General features: G+C 44.2%; 1 pseudogene across 1 annotated transcript in view; it reads right to left on the bottom strand.

Annotated features, from left to right (window-relative positions):
- Positions 1 to 15,011, bottom strand: part of LOC308284783 (protein unc-13 homolog A-like) — a 155,038-nt pseudogene that overhangs the window by 91,397 nt on the left and 48,630 nt on the right. Inside the window, exons 2-5 of the transcript in view lie at positions 12,826 to 12,855; positions 10,708 to 10,807; positions 4,010 to 4,127; positions 2,561 to 2,684 (exon numbers count right to left, since the gene is read on the bottom strand). The product of the transcript in view is annotated as a protein unc-13 homolog A-like (transcript). The remainder of the gene's footprint in view (positions 1 to 2,560; positions 2,685 to 4,009; positions 4,128 to 10,707; positions 10,808 to 12,825; positions 12,856 to 15,011) is intronic.

The following is a 15,011-nucleotide window of genomic DNA, read 5'->3' as shown; positions in this document are numbered from 1 at the left end:
CCATAGCCCTCCTGGAGAGCAAGACAACAAGAGTGGAGATAGAAGGTGCTACCCTACCTTTACCCAGGACCACAAAGGAGGCGAACATGCCCCAACTCAGGGCCCCAAAGGAGGCAGTCCTCTCTCAGCTTCGAGCCACTGAGAAGAGACTTGTCCGAGACCAAGTGAAAGTAGAGGCCCCTGCCCAGCTGCATGGGGCGGCTGACTGTCCATTGTCAACTAAGGATTACAAAGAGGCAGAGAATGTTCTACTCCAGTGTGAGCAGCAGGAGTGTTTCCCCAATGACTGCCAGTTGCTGAAGGCAGAGAAACCACTACTAAGTGCTAGTCATCATAACACTCTCACTCCAGAGAAGGACAAAGCTGTTCAGCTCATCCGAGCTGGAGGATGGCAACGCCGCACTACAACCCTTGATCCTGAGGCCTTGCACCCTATCATCCTCGACCCCAAGTTGCCCTTTAACCAGAGTACAACCTTCAAGGGCCGAGGCCAAGAACTACCAGAGACATTCTCTTCTCTGCCGCCAGACCTACAAGCCCAGCTTACCTCCCAACAGATCGGGTGCATGTCTCCAGAAGTGGCAGACATCGATCCCATTACACCCAACATCCTGCTGACGGGGCGGCGGGATGCGTCGATGCTGCAAGTGATCAACCCAGAGTCACAACTCCTCGGCAGATGGCGGTGGTGCTACAGCCAACTGATGATCGTTGACCCTCAGCTAACCTGTGCTTTGAGGCCCATAGGACTGATCACCCAGACAGTCCCAGCACCTGTCTGCCAGACTCTTAAGACTGTTATTAGTACTGTTTACTGGCCTTTGTTTTGTTGTTACATATTCCATACAGGAATCTGGGGGCGGCTGTTAAAAAGGCCAGTTGGTTCAGTCCCACTCACCCCTCCTAGAGTGGTAGCTTCCACCACCAGGTGGAGTTTGTTCAGATAATTATGCCACAAGCAGGTGGGGTTCATTCAGCTAATTAAGTCACAGTGTCTTTTGGTTCATTTTCACTGCAGAGTTGTTGTGAGAGGGTGTGCGTCCATTGACCAGTAAGTTTGTTTGATGTATATTCTTCATGTTTCCATGCTTGTGTTTGACACCACTGCTAAGAATGTGAAGTGTGAAATGCCCTTGTTTGTATTTCTGTTAATTAGCACTACTGCTGAAGTTTCAGTTATGTTAAAGCCTACACTGGTGAAATACTGTAGATGAGTGATTTTTGAGTAACCAGAGAGTTGACACATTTGAATATATAGCGATTATATGTTTGCTGTTTATTTCTTGTCTTTTAGAAACCACATGCCTACACAACCTGTAAACAATAAACCTGTGATCTAAACGTCACATCAGTGGTGGGTGTGGAGTCTGTGAGTGAGCCTACGTCACTTCACTTTTCTACAGCTAGTATACAGATCAGTTATGTCTCACCTAGGGGCAGTTATACAGATCAGTTATGTCTCACCTAGGAGCAGTTATACAGATCAGTTATGTCTCACCTAGGGGCAGTTAAACGCTAGTATACAGATCAGTTATGTCTCACCCAGAGGCAGTTAAACGCTAGTATACAGATCAGTTATGTCTCACCTAGGGGCAGTTATACAGATCAGTTATGTCTCACCTAGGGGCAGTTATACAGATCAGTTATGTCTCACCTAGGGGCAGTTAAATGCTAGTATACAGATCCGTTATGTCTCACCCAGGGGCAGTTAAACGCTAGTATACAGATCAGTTATGTCTCACCTAGGGGCAGTTATACAGATCAGTTATGTCTCACCTAGGGGCAGTTATACAGATCAGTTATGTCTCACCTAGGGGCAGTTAAACGCTAGTATACAGATCAGTTATGTCTCACCCAGAGGCAGTTAAACACTAGTATACAGATCAGTTATGTCTCACCTAGGGGCAGTTAAACGCTAGTATACAGATCAGTTATGTCTCACCCAGAGGCAGTTAAACGCTAGTATACAGATCAGTTATGTCTCACCCAGAGGCAGTTAAACGCTAGTATACAGATCAGTTATGTCTCACCTAGGGGCAGTTAAACGCTAGTATACAGATCAGTTATGTCTCACCCAGAGGCAGTTAAACGCTAGTATACAGATCAGTTATGTCTCACCCAGGGGCAGTTAAACGCTAGTATACAGATCAGTTATGTCTCACCTAGGGGCAGTTATACAGATCAGTTATGTCTCACCCAGAGGCAGTTAAACGCTAGTATACAGATCAGTTATGTCTCACCTAGGGGCAGTTATACAGATCAGTTATGTCTCACCTAGGGGCAGTTAAATGCTAGTATACAGACTCACCCAGAGGCAGTTAAATGCTAGTATACAGATCAGTTATGTCTCACCCAGAGGCAGTTAAACACTAGTATACAGATCAGATATGTCTCACCCAGAGGCAGTTATACAGATCAGTTATGTCTCACCCAGGGGCAGTTATACAGATCAGTTATGTCTCACCCAGACAGAGGCAGTTAAACACTAGTATACAGATCAGTTATGTCTCACCCAGACAGAGGCAGTTAAACACTAGTATACAGATCAGTTATGTCTCACCCAGAGGCAGTTCGAAGCGTGTGTCCAGCAGCACCAGGTTCATGGTGGGTTCTTTGGTTCCACAGACCTCGTTGTCGGCCATGATGACCTGGGAGTCCAGCGTCAGCCACTCCCCCGGACCCTCCTGGGTCGCCACGGAGACCAGGGAAAACACAAAGACACAATAAGGCCGAGACAACCAGTTCAGATCTTTCTTTTACATTTTTATTCCACCATTTTGTAAACCCGTTTTTTCACCCAGTGCCAATTGCCTAAGCTGTAGTCCTGGTTTCTGCTCTCCCTCTGCCATGCCTGGGGAGCCCTGATGGCTGGCCAGGGGGAGGCGGTATAGAAACCAGAATTACTGCATGTTTTTGTGAGGGTATACTACCCTAGGAGACACAGGGAGAACATGCAAACTCCACAGAGAAAGGCCCTATCGCCGACCCCACCTAGGGTGTGGGCACTGATGATGCGGAGGAGGAAACACGCCCCCCAGCGCCCACAGCGTCCCCGGTGGGAATTGAAATCAGGACCTTCTAGCTTCTAGCGGAATTTCTTGACATGGCTACGGTGGGTTTTTATGAAACAAACACTTTGCATATAGAAAGAGGATACTTCAAGCTTTCCATACAGACACAATGTTGGTGAGTTTGACGTCATTTAATACAATCAGATAGCAAAAAACAGTTTGGTTGCATTGGCTGCCAATGGAAGGTATTGCAACCCCTTCAACATATTTAAAAAAAGATATAGTGTTGGAATTTGCGGCTAGGTCTTAGGTCTCTAAATACAAAGTTACAGTAGATCTCCAACATAACTGCACACTGCTACACTGGGTGAATGCAATCAGTATTATTGTCTTAAGTGGGAATAACCACTCGAGATGAACCATCTCGTTTCCAAGGAGCTCCACTAATTACAGAATACATATCCGTATAACTATGTAACTCTGTGTCTTTCCTTGATAATGTATTTCTCTGAGGTCGGAAGCAATCGCTTTTACCAGAGAGCCACAAAAACCTACTCCATTCATTCAGCAGAGCTTCCGTCTCCCCCAGGCATGGTAGTGACAGCTATCTGGTAACTAACTATCACGCTTCCTAGTGTGGCTCTTCAAAATAAGACTCGCACTGAAGAGAAAGGACTGTACACAAGGAGTGTACTATGGTTGCTTAACAAAGTACTGGTCCCTTTCTTTCTTTTACTTGCAGTCGGTCAATAAAATTATTGTTTTTGTTTTCATTCTCAATAATAAATATATATTTACGCAACCCAGAGCAACATTTAAAGAACCAAATGGACGGGTCCATTTGGTTCTTTTCGTGTCCTTGTCCTGTGTTTGTGTGTGAGCGTGCATGTGCTTGTGTGTGTGTGTGTGTGTGTGTGTGTGTGTGTGTGTGTGTGTGTGTGTGTGTGTGTGTGTGTGTGTGTGTGTGTGTGTGTGTGTGTGTGTGTGTGTGTGTGTACCTCGTTGGACTGGCGGATGCTCCTCAGGGGGATCCACACGGTGCCCACCATGGTGTCCCAGATCAGCCCTTTGTTCCATACCTCCACCGTCAGACCCAGGTCCAACCGGTTGATCTCACTGCAGAGAGAGTATAGAGTAGAGTAGAGTAGAGTAGAGTAGAGTAGAGTAGAGTAGAGTAGAGTAGAGTAGAGTAGAGAAGAGAAGAGAAGAGAATACAAGGTTCGTGTTGTTAAAATGTGTTTTTTTAAATCAAATTCTTTCACATAGGCCTACTGTATGTTTCACAAGATGTTTTGCAAATAGCCTATAACAGATTTTGATGCTATATTAAACACATTTTGCTGGGGACCCCCTGGAACACACTCGACTCAAGGACCCCTGAGGTGGAGGGGATTCCCCGGTTCACTCTGTTTAAGGATACCTGGTGTGTCATGTTGTTGCTGTGCCCACAGTGTGAGTGGGTGAGTGGGCATCATGCAGGGATGCAGTGATTCTGCATCTCTACAGAGTTACGTAACCCAAAGCTCCACAGTGGGCTGAGCGGACAACAGCACGCCTCACAAGAACATCTCAACCAGGCTCTGCCCCGACCCTCCATCCATCCGTTCATTCGCCTTGCTGCGAGGCGCTGTGAGCTTGTAGATCTGCTATTTTCTCTGAAGTTCTCCGAATATGGACACTAGGGTTCAAGTGGTTAATATAAAAAAGGAGGGGAAAAAAAGCTTCAATCACACAAAGCCTTTCACTTATGTTATATTTTCCTTTGCTTGTACTGTATATCTCTTGTTGTAATTATGATAGATCATCTTATTTCTCTTTGTTTCTCTTTGATAATGTGTTTTTATTACCTTGTCTCATGTCTAGAAAGGTGCCATATAGATAAAGTTATTATTAAAGTTATTATCCATTCATTCATCCATCCATCCATAATAACGTCGGTGCCGCGCTGTGAGATGTTATATCTGCTATTTTTCAATAGCTAAACTATCAAATAATTAAGGCCCCTCCACCTTGGACCCTAGTAACTCAGTCCCACTTTCCCCCCCTTGTGACAAGTGTTGGGTATCGTTAATTTTATAGTAACTTGTTAGGTTACATTCGTTACTGAATTGAAAAACTAATCCGTTAAGTTGCGTTACCCACTGAGAAAAGTAACTCGTTAGGTTACTTTTTCCGTTACCTACCATTAAAACCCACCTGCGAGGAAGTTTGGTAAACATAAAAAAGAGTGCAGCCTAACGGATTGTTGTGGCTGTCAGCTTTGTGCGTGGCTGCGTGCAGCTTCAACGTGGATAATGTAATGATGTTGATCCTTTCACCAGTAAATCCAAAAATAGTGTGAATCCTTCCACAGCCTTACTAAAGGGCTTCTCTCAAGCCCTGCCATGTCGCGCACAACTGTAAATTAATTTAAACAAGACGCGCACAAATAAGTTCTCCTTATGTCGCTAATAGATGACCACGGGTATCCCTGTGTTACACCAAATTTATTCCGTAACCTGTCGTAAACTGTAGAATGACTACGCAAAGGGCCAAACAGATCTCCTTTCTGGATCGTCAGTGTACACACACACGTGCACACGCACAGAGCTTCCGGGGCTCTTCAAAATAAAGCGTAAGTGAATGGTGGCAGCTGTTTTAATCAATGTATTAATGCATCCCACACATCTTCTTACATCATGTTGTGTTCAGCTCCATCTTCCTGCCCCGGAGGAAACCCCCCCCCCCCCCCCACACTTACACACACACACTCCACCAAGTACTGTTTACCACCACCCACGGGATCATCCACCGCACACCAGAACTACACACAGCAGACTACAGTACAGTACAGCACAGCACAGTACAGTACAGTACAGTACAGTACAGTACAGTACAGTACAGTACAGTACAGTACAGTACAGTAACTCTATGTCTATTTTCACACTGCGCTAAATGGCCTTAATAATCTTCCAGTCAGGATTCCGAGCACAACACAGCACAGCACATAGCAGCACAGCACAACACAGAGACATCTCTTGCTAAAGTCTTCAGTTAGCTCAGCTAGACTTGCTCTCAGTCTCAGTCGTAGTGTTGCTACAGCTCAGCGCTGCGTTCGACCACAACAGATTACCACACATACTGGAAAACAGCGTGGAACTTCCTGGCACAGTGCTTAACTGGTTTGAATCATATACGGTACTTAAAGGTTCTTTTTTCCCCTCAAATAATTATTAAAAACAAGCAGCTCACAAGGCGTTAGCTTGTAGGTCTGCTATTTTCGGCGAGCGTTTCCCCCAGAATTAGGGTGCTGGGGTGGTTAAATGTCAAGTAGGCCTATATACTACACGAGGCCATTTCAAATCTGTAATTATGGAAACAAATATTCTGTCATGTTTTCCTTGTGACATATTGTATCTACGGTGGAAATATTTACACACTTACTGTACGTACCGTAATAATATGACATAAATGTAATGTGCTATAAAGTAACTGTAATTCAGGGGTGCCGTTGATGGAAAGGTTATTGACAGGGGTGCCCTGAGCCAAAAAGGTTGGGGAACCACTGGCATAGGGGTTCCCGGTCTAATTAAAGAACAGGGACTACTACTGTATATCTTTAGGTAACTAATTATTCATAATTACACGTCTGAGCAGAACATTAAGTCTTCTGTTCAACAGCCTACTGTACACGCGCTCCTGCTGGCTCACATTATGGAAAACAACAACATAATATTTACATAATTATGCAGACGACATTCACATTTACATCAGTGTATCACCAGGGGACTACTATGGTCCAATACAACCTCTGAAAAGTACAAATGTGAAATATTATAGCTTAAAACAGAAGGACTGTATATTTTGAGGGGTTTGAGGTAATTAATGCCCACCACAGGGCTCCGTTCAGAGAGTATTCAAGATGACACTTCTTGATGGTAATTTATAGTTCTGCAGCATTAGTAGTTGGCAGACACAAACATGCACTGTGATGAATAGTATCTGGAATCACAAATAATACACATACTGTAAGGATGAGGTTAGTTACAGAATGAAGCCCATTAATATCCCATGCTAAATATAATGCAGTATTATGCATATTAGCTTAGAGATTAGCATAGCCTTCTCTCTCACACAGGGTAGCTACTGTTAGCTTAGCCACTAAATTTATGCATATCAAAGAATTACAACAAACTATCTTTTTAAACCAAACACAGATCAATTCTGTCTCCTTAATCTGTTAGCACATGAACTCATATTGCACTTTATAGACATAAACAAACTCACTTCCTCAAGAACACTCATGCATGTAAACAACTGGGGTCCTCTGCTCTATAGGTGCCCAAACAAGTGCCTCAACTAAAGTGCAGTTTGGGTCCTGATCAGAGGATGCCTGAGGCATGCCTGCTCTAAATGGGGACAATAAAGGTGGCGAGGATGATGAACAGTCAATGGCCAATGTTTAGAAACTATACGACCCGAACCAGAAATCTGGGTGTGGTCGCAGTCATCACTTTTTAATTATGTTGAGTGTTTTCAACACAGCTTGGTAGTGTGTTTTCTTTTAACAATACAGTAATTCCACTGTAATAACAATTTATCCAGAGCGACTTACAGTGAGCAAGGTAAACACATACTGTAGGCTACATCAGATGCAGAGAGACAGTGTATACGGTTGCTGAATAATCTAGGATCAAACCAAGAACCTAGTATCAGACTAAACAATGTACTATCAAAATACAATGATTTGTAGATTGAAACTATAGAGCAGGGGCGCAGCCATGGCCATGGGCCCACCCCACCCATGTAAGCTGACCCACCCATCAATTTCTTTCATGTCTTTCTTTCATCAAATAGAATATTTTTTTGTTGTTGTTGTTGTTGTTGTGTTTTTTGTGTGGTCATCGTCTTGCTTAATGTGAATAAATGAACAGTACTTTACAACTTTCGCTCCGATGATGCCATTGATGCCATTGTTTTCGCGTTAATTGTGCTTGTAGATCTGCTACATCCTTGAATCCTGAAAAGTAAACAGTTCTGTAGCCTAAATATGGTAGGACAGTGTTTCACAAATGGGGGAACGTGTACCCCTAGGAGTACGCGGAGGTACTGCAGGGGGTACTCAAGAAAATGCCCTAAAAAATACATGATATTATTCATAGTTAAAGTATTAAAAAAATATTGAATTCAGAGGGGAAAAAACATGTACTGTTATGTTTAATGATGACACATGGAGAAATTGGTGTGAGCCTTATAGTTGCTACCCCAAATTACATAGCTGGGATGTGCTTGAAAGTTTTATAGTTATTGACATTAAAAACTGAACTGAAATGTCTTGGCCTCAGTGTTGAAAATAAATCTGCTCAGTGCTCAGGAGGCACCGTTTGACTTTGAAACTCTTTCACTCCATTTCTTATTTGTGATTTTATATTCTTGAAATGGGCGGTTTATCATAGCATCATATAGGCCTACCACTATTTATGGTTTTAATTGCAGTTTCATGGGCAAAATGTTGTTGTCGGGTAAGGGGGGTACTTACTACTTTTCTGATTCAGAAATCAGGGAAAGGGGGTACTCAAGCCAAAAAAGATTGAGTAACACCCGACAGAATCGATATTCAAACGTAACAGTTATTTTTCGGATTCACCTTCGACGTTGTTGAAATGCACTCAAACAAGCGTGCCTTATAGCCTTGCCTCTATGGTGTGATGTAATGCCTTATAGCGCTCCTGTTACCCCAGAGAGCCTCAAGCATTCCTTCTCATTGTAATCCCTTTGTTAATTAAGCTAATTACAGAGGGGAGGGGGGAACGAGTGCTAATGCTAATCACTGGAAAATGCAATCCCAGAACAGAGATGGGGATAGAGGATGAGGAGGGGGGTGGGGGGGGGGGGGGGTGAAGGTCTTTGGCTGACAGAGCTGAGGCCGAGGAACGCCAAGGGAGGAGGATGAAAGGAAGGTATGAGGAAGGTATGAGGACCCACGGTTTGATTATGCATTAGGACCATAGACTGTAGAAAAATATGGACGGTGCGAAGCCATTGCTTTCTATGCTGCGGAAATGAGGTATGGGTGTCGCCATCATTGTTTGAAAGGTACCTCAGGAATCATAAGGAATGCTATTGGCTGCCAACGGTCACGTGGAACCGCAGGGATACATGGGAGAATGTGGTCGGAGCTGGGTCGGAGCCTCCCGAAATACAGCACACGAAGAAGAACACAGCCGGCTGGTATCAGCTTAGTTGGCCACTCCCCCCGCAAATGTATCATCAAGTTTAACATAAATGGGACCATATTTGCTCAAAACGCATATCATGGTGATTGAAAGGGAGTTTTTCACTAGCGACAGGAACCATAAAGTATTTATGACAACGTTTATTATGGTTAGAAAATCAAAGGGGAAAACAAATGGGGTCCAATGTAGACAAATTATTTTTGGTACCTCGCAGGGGGAAAACAGCGCACCTGATTAGGCCAGGGTTTCCCAAAGTGGGTGCCGTGGCACCCTAGGGTGCTGTGATGCCAGTCCAGGGGTGCAGCAGAATAATCTGATAACATTTTGGAATTCTTCAATATCACTACATCAATATCGCTTCACTATGCTCAGTTAAACAGACCTGATTTGCAGCTGTACTTGATGAGTTATTTTCCCGTCTACGGCCAACTGTCTTCACCAAAAATAGCAGATCTACTGAAGCTCACAACGTGTCATGTTGTGACGCGTTGTGAGCTTGTAGATCATCTATTTTTGGCGAACTTTTCCCTCCAGAATAGGGTTGCTGGGGTTCAAATGGTTAAATGTCAAGTATAACGTTATTTTCAGTCAGTTTTGATGGAAACGGATATATTGAAAAAGTTATTTACTGGGGTGCCCTGAGTCAAATAAATGTGAAAACCCCATTAGGCTACCGTTTAATATGTTTTTTACTCATCTCTGGTGAGACCTAGCCTAGTTCCAGACCCTGAATCGCTAGCCACACCCCTTTAAATTTTTGTTTTGGCGATTCAGGGGTCTAGAATTGCTCTCATTGAAGAGGCTTTCCTCGTTCGAAAATCCGTACGGCGAATCAGCGTCGTGAATCAGCGTCTTGTGATCAGCGTGGGTGGGGATTTCCCAGAACTCATGTGCGTTTCAAAGTAAACAAGCGCCGCCGCTGTACCGTACCGTGCATCGCGTCGCCCGTTACAGTAATATGCGATCGTATCGATCTCGCTATGAAACACCAGTAGCAGGCATGTTATGTTGTGTTTGATTCCTAGTTCATAGTGCTCCTATTCTGCCTGTTTCTTTGGTTAGCAAGTAGCACTAGCAAGCAACAGGCTAGCCACTAGCCAGCCACACATAACAACACTACGTCATCTGCTTTGCTACTGTTGTGTTGGTCAGACGGTGAACCAATCGCAGATGACTGCCTCTTTGGCAACGCCCATCCCAGCAATCGCCCTGGGTGGAAGCAACTTCAGACTGAATAATGGAGTGAAACGAAATGTCAATTCAGGCTGAGTGTCAGGCTAGGTGAGACCCCCAATCCGTGTGCATTTAACATCTGAGTGCACAACTGGAAAGGAGGCCGAGGAAGGGTCCGACAATGGTTCTCAAAGTGGTCTCCTGGCTTTTTTACAACAAGGGTTCATATTTTGGATTATACCGGTAATTAGAGAAAAGACGGGCACTTTAGGTTGTGGGTGTGGTGAGAGAGTGAGAAAGTGACTCACAACATGAAGTCCTGCTCCCAGCTGGGCAGGTTGCCCCGCACAGCGATGGTGGTGCTCTTCACATTCTGGACTTTGAGGGTCACATAGGTGTTGAACTTCTCTGTGTGTGTGTGAGAGAGAGAGAGAGAGAGAGAGAGAGACAGACAGACAGACAGACAGACAGACAGACAGACAGACAGACAGACAGACAGACAGACAGACAGACAGACAGACAGACAGACAGACAGACATACAGAAAGAGAAATGAGCAGAGCAGCATTATCAAAACCTACTGTAGATAGGGGTGGGCGATATGGTGATAATTATCGCTGAGACGATACAATGTCTCCACGATATGCCTTTTCAGAGATATCGTATATCTAGTGATACAATTGAGGGAGCCTTGTAAGAAATCGTTAATGCAGAGAATTCATTGCATAATTCATACAGTCATTGCAGAATTCAATTTAAACCTGCATTTTGGTCTAAATCAGTAGCTCTCAAACTTTAAAAGGTCAAGGTCTCCTATACAAATGAATTGGTTTCATTTGTATACTGTCAGAGTTACATACTTGTAAAGTTCAATTTAGACCTCCCAAAAGGAACCCAGAGAGTCTAGTTTTTGTCAAGTAACTTGAAAAATAGCCATACAAACCAAATGTGAAAAAGAATCGTGATAAAATCGTGTATCGTGATACAGCTTGGGAAAATATCGTGATATTGTATTTTTCCATATCGCCCACCCCTAACTGTAGATACCTCATTCGTCGATGCAGTTCATTGGAGCGACCTGTAAAAAACTGAGGGCGTAAGTGCGGAAGGCACGCTGGCGCTGCCACTCAAACTAAGTGATCATGACTTCTGGCCAATCACTGCGGGTCTTTTCCGGGACTTAAATTCAATTCAATGGAGCTTTATTAGCATGAGGAAACAAACGTTTACATTGCCGAAGCAAGTGCCTCTGGGAAAGAGGGAGTCCCGCCTGTGATTGGCCTACCGAACGTCCCCTTCTGGGACGCACACGGAAGCGTGCTTCAGTGTGCCCTCCCTTTTTTTTGACAGACGCCCCAGCGCCAGCGGAGGAGTCTATGTTTTCATGTCTCTGAGCATGATGACAAGATGACATGTGTGTCCCCAGATGTCTTCATGAAGGGACACCATCAGGACAGACGGTGTGACAATGTGACAATGTGTGAAGCAGCATCAAGCCCCCAGGAGGAGCGCCGTGCTCTGGTGGTCAAATCAGATATTCCGCCTTTAAAATGTTTGCTGGCGAAAACCTTGTTGGTCAAATGCAAGGCAATGATAGAAGATGGTAGGAAATTCCATCCGGAAATTCTGTGAAATACATTGGAGTCGGGATCTTTGTCATTTAATCTGGTCAGGAACATAAATCCTATCACATATCACAGGTTGTTTTCTTATCACTTGTTTTTTGATGTGTATCATTTTACTGAGGCATCTAAACAGCGCCATGCATCACTTGTAGCTCGGCAGTATCGCACCATTTGGCTTTTATTTTCCTGCATGGGCCGAGTATTTAACAAAGGTTGCAGACGTTCAGAAATAGTGCTCGTTCCCAGCGAGTCCACTTGGCCCTCATTGACTACAATGTATTCCACGGCTGCAGTTTCCCTCGACCCTTGTGTTTGACCAATCTGCTGGAGAGCGGAAATGACTTAGATGACCGTACCTTCTTTGTGTGTGTGTGTGTGTGTGTGTGTGTGTGTGTGTGTGTGTGTGTGTGTGTGTGTGTGTGTACGTATGCACACACACATTGTCTTTTAACAAATTTCAGAATTTACAAATATAGCCAGAATAGCCGATCTATAAGCTCACAACATGCCTTGATGTGATGCTTGTGAGCTTGTAGATCGCCTTTTTTTTTTGTTGCTCTTTGTCATACAATGAAGTATACAGAGCTTACGAAAGTGGTTTGATTCCAGCTCATGACCTTTGTCACGTTGCCATTTTCTCTGTACCGTTTTCACCTTTTAAGAGATGCTCTATGCATTTCAGATGTAAAAGATGTGCATATATATCCATACATTTTACATGTACAGTAAAAGAAGCATGCATATAACCATGACTGTCTGTTGTGCTCCATGATGTGTGAATGCAGCCTCCCATGGTCCTTACCTTGGGGTCCGTCCAGCTTGGCTTTCTTCACTGTGGAAAAAGAATAGAGAGAGGGACAGAGTCACACACACAAACAGAAACACCATCTGTCTCATCCTGCTATGTCTTGGCGTCAGCGCAGGCTACAGCATGACAGAGGACGTCAGGGACGTGCTGGGCCCCTGATTCAGCGCGGGAAAAATAGTTGTAGAGGCCCTTATAGCGCGCTATAGAGAGAGATCTTTCTCTATAGCGCTGCTGCTACTCAAATATTTGCCAATTCAGATCATGACAAGTGACAAGCCAGTGGGCCAATTACATGAGTTATATTTCGTCGTTGTCGGGTGGAAACCTTGTTTGTCCAAAACCGTTTGTTTTGTATTTATCATTTTAAAATTGATTTAAACTAGTGAAAACAGCCTATCTACAAGCACACAACGCCTCGTAGATCTGCTGTTTTCACTACTTTTGTGCAACGGCCTTGTACGATGAAGCAGGGCTTTGCTTTGCGAAAAAAAATACAAATTTGAAACTTGGAGATACAAGGTTTTCTGCCCGACAGTGACAATTTACTTTGTTGGCCGCCCAGCCCCCAAAATGGAACGAAGGCCGACATTTTATTTTTAATATTTTCCTAATGCCTGGCCGGGAATTAACCGGCCGTTCGGGAGTTGTCCCGCTTTTCCCAATGGCCAGCACGTCCCTGCTACAGCATGACAGAGGACGCTCGTATGAAGGAGGTGGAGGGAGAGAAACCGCAAGAGAATGAGCCACCTTCACGCTGGCGTTCCTATTTTGAGCACCTCATTACACTGTACATGTTTTTCCCTGTCACCTGTCCACGTTGTGCCTTGTTGTGGCACATAAGGCCAGGGGTGGAGAAAGTACTCAAATGTTTGACTTAATTAAAATAGCAATACTGCAATGTGGAAATACTCTGTTACACGTAACAGTCTGGAATTCAAAATGTACTTGACTAAAAGTATGAAAGTATTGGCCTCAAAATGTACTTAAAAGTACCAAAAGTAAAAGTACAAAAATGTTTGAAAATATCCGATCTACAAGCTCACAACGCGTCACGATGCTACACGTTATACTGTAGATCGGCTATTTTCAAATAGCATATAGGTACAAAATAGGTTTGTATGTTTTGTAATATTAGCAAAGTAGCTAGTAACTAAAGTCTTCAAATAAATAGTAGAGTAGAAGTAGCTGTAGTGGAGTAGAAGTAAAGGTCTTTGCACACTGCTGCGTTTTTCGCTGCGAAATGCGTTTTTCAGGGCAAGGAGAGAGAGAGAGATAGAGAGAGCAGGGGACCGAGTGGTGCGCGAAACGGGTGGCAGTGTGCAAACGTGACTGACATAACGTGAGGTAGATTCTTTTATTTGCGCGCTCCGAAATTCACTCCGATATTCGGCCCGAAAAACGCAGCCGCGTGCAAAGACCTTAAAAGTATTGGAAATTGGAATTACTCAAATAAAGTACAAATACATCTAAATTGTACTTAAGTACAGTACTTGAGTAAACGTACTTCGTTACTTTACAGTTTACACCAATGAGAATTAGCCACCTTCACGCTGGCATACCTATTTTGAGCATGTAATTACACTGAACATGTTCCTCCCTGTCACCCATCCATTACACTGAACATGTTCCTCCCTGTCACCCATCCATTACACTGTACATGTTCCTCCCTGTCACCCATCCATTACACTGAACATGTTCCTCCCTGTCACCCATCCATTACACTGAACATGTTCCTCCCTGTCACCCATCCATTACACTGAACATGTTCCTCCCTGTCACCCATCCATTACACTGAACATGTTCCTCCCTGTCACCCATCCATTACACTGAACATGTTCCTCCCTGTCACCCATCCATTACACTGAACATGTTCCTCCCTGTCACCCATCCATTACACTGAACATGTTCCTCCCTGTCACCCATCCATTACACTGAACATGTTCCTCCCTGTCACCCATCCATTACACTGAACATGTTCCTCCCTGTCACCCATCCATTACACTGAACATGTTCCTCCCTGTCACCCATCCATTACACTGAACATGTTCCTCCCTGTCACCCATCCATTACACTGAACATGTTCCTCCCTGTCACCCATCCATTACACTGAACATGTTCCTCCCTGTCACCTATCCATCCACTTGGTGCCTTGTGGCTCATAAGGCTTTCACAGAGCGCGT

This window comes from Nannobrachium achirus, assembly GCF_963921795.1.
Source record: "Nannobrachium achirus genome assembly, chromosome: 5".
Taxonomy (NCBI): Eukaryota; Metazoa; Chordata; class Actinopteri; order Myctophiformes; family Myctophidae; genus Nannobrachium; species Nannobrachium achirus.
The sequence above is the reverse complement of the archived record's forward strand: the minus strand, read 5'-3'. Positions and strand labels throughout refer to the sequence as shown.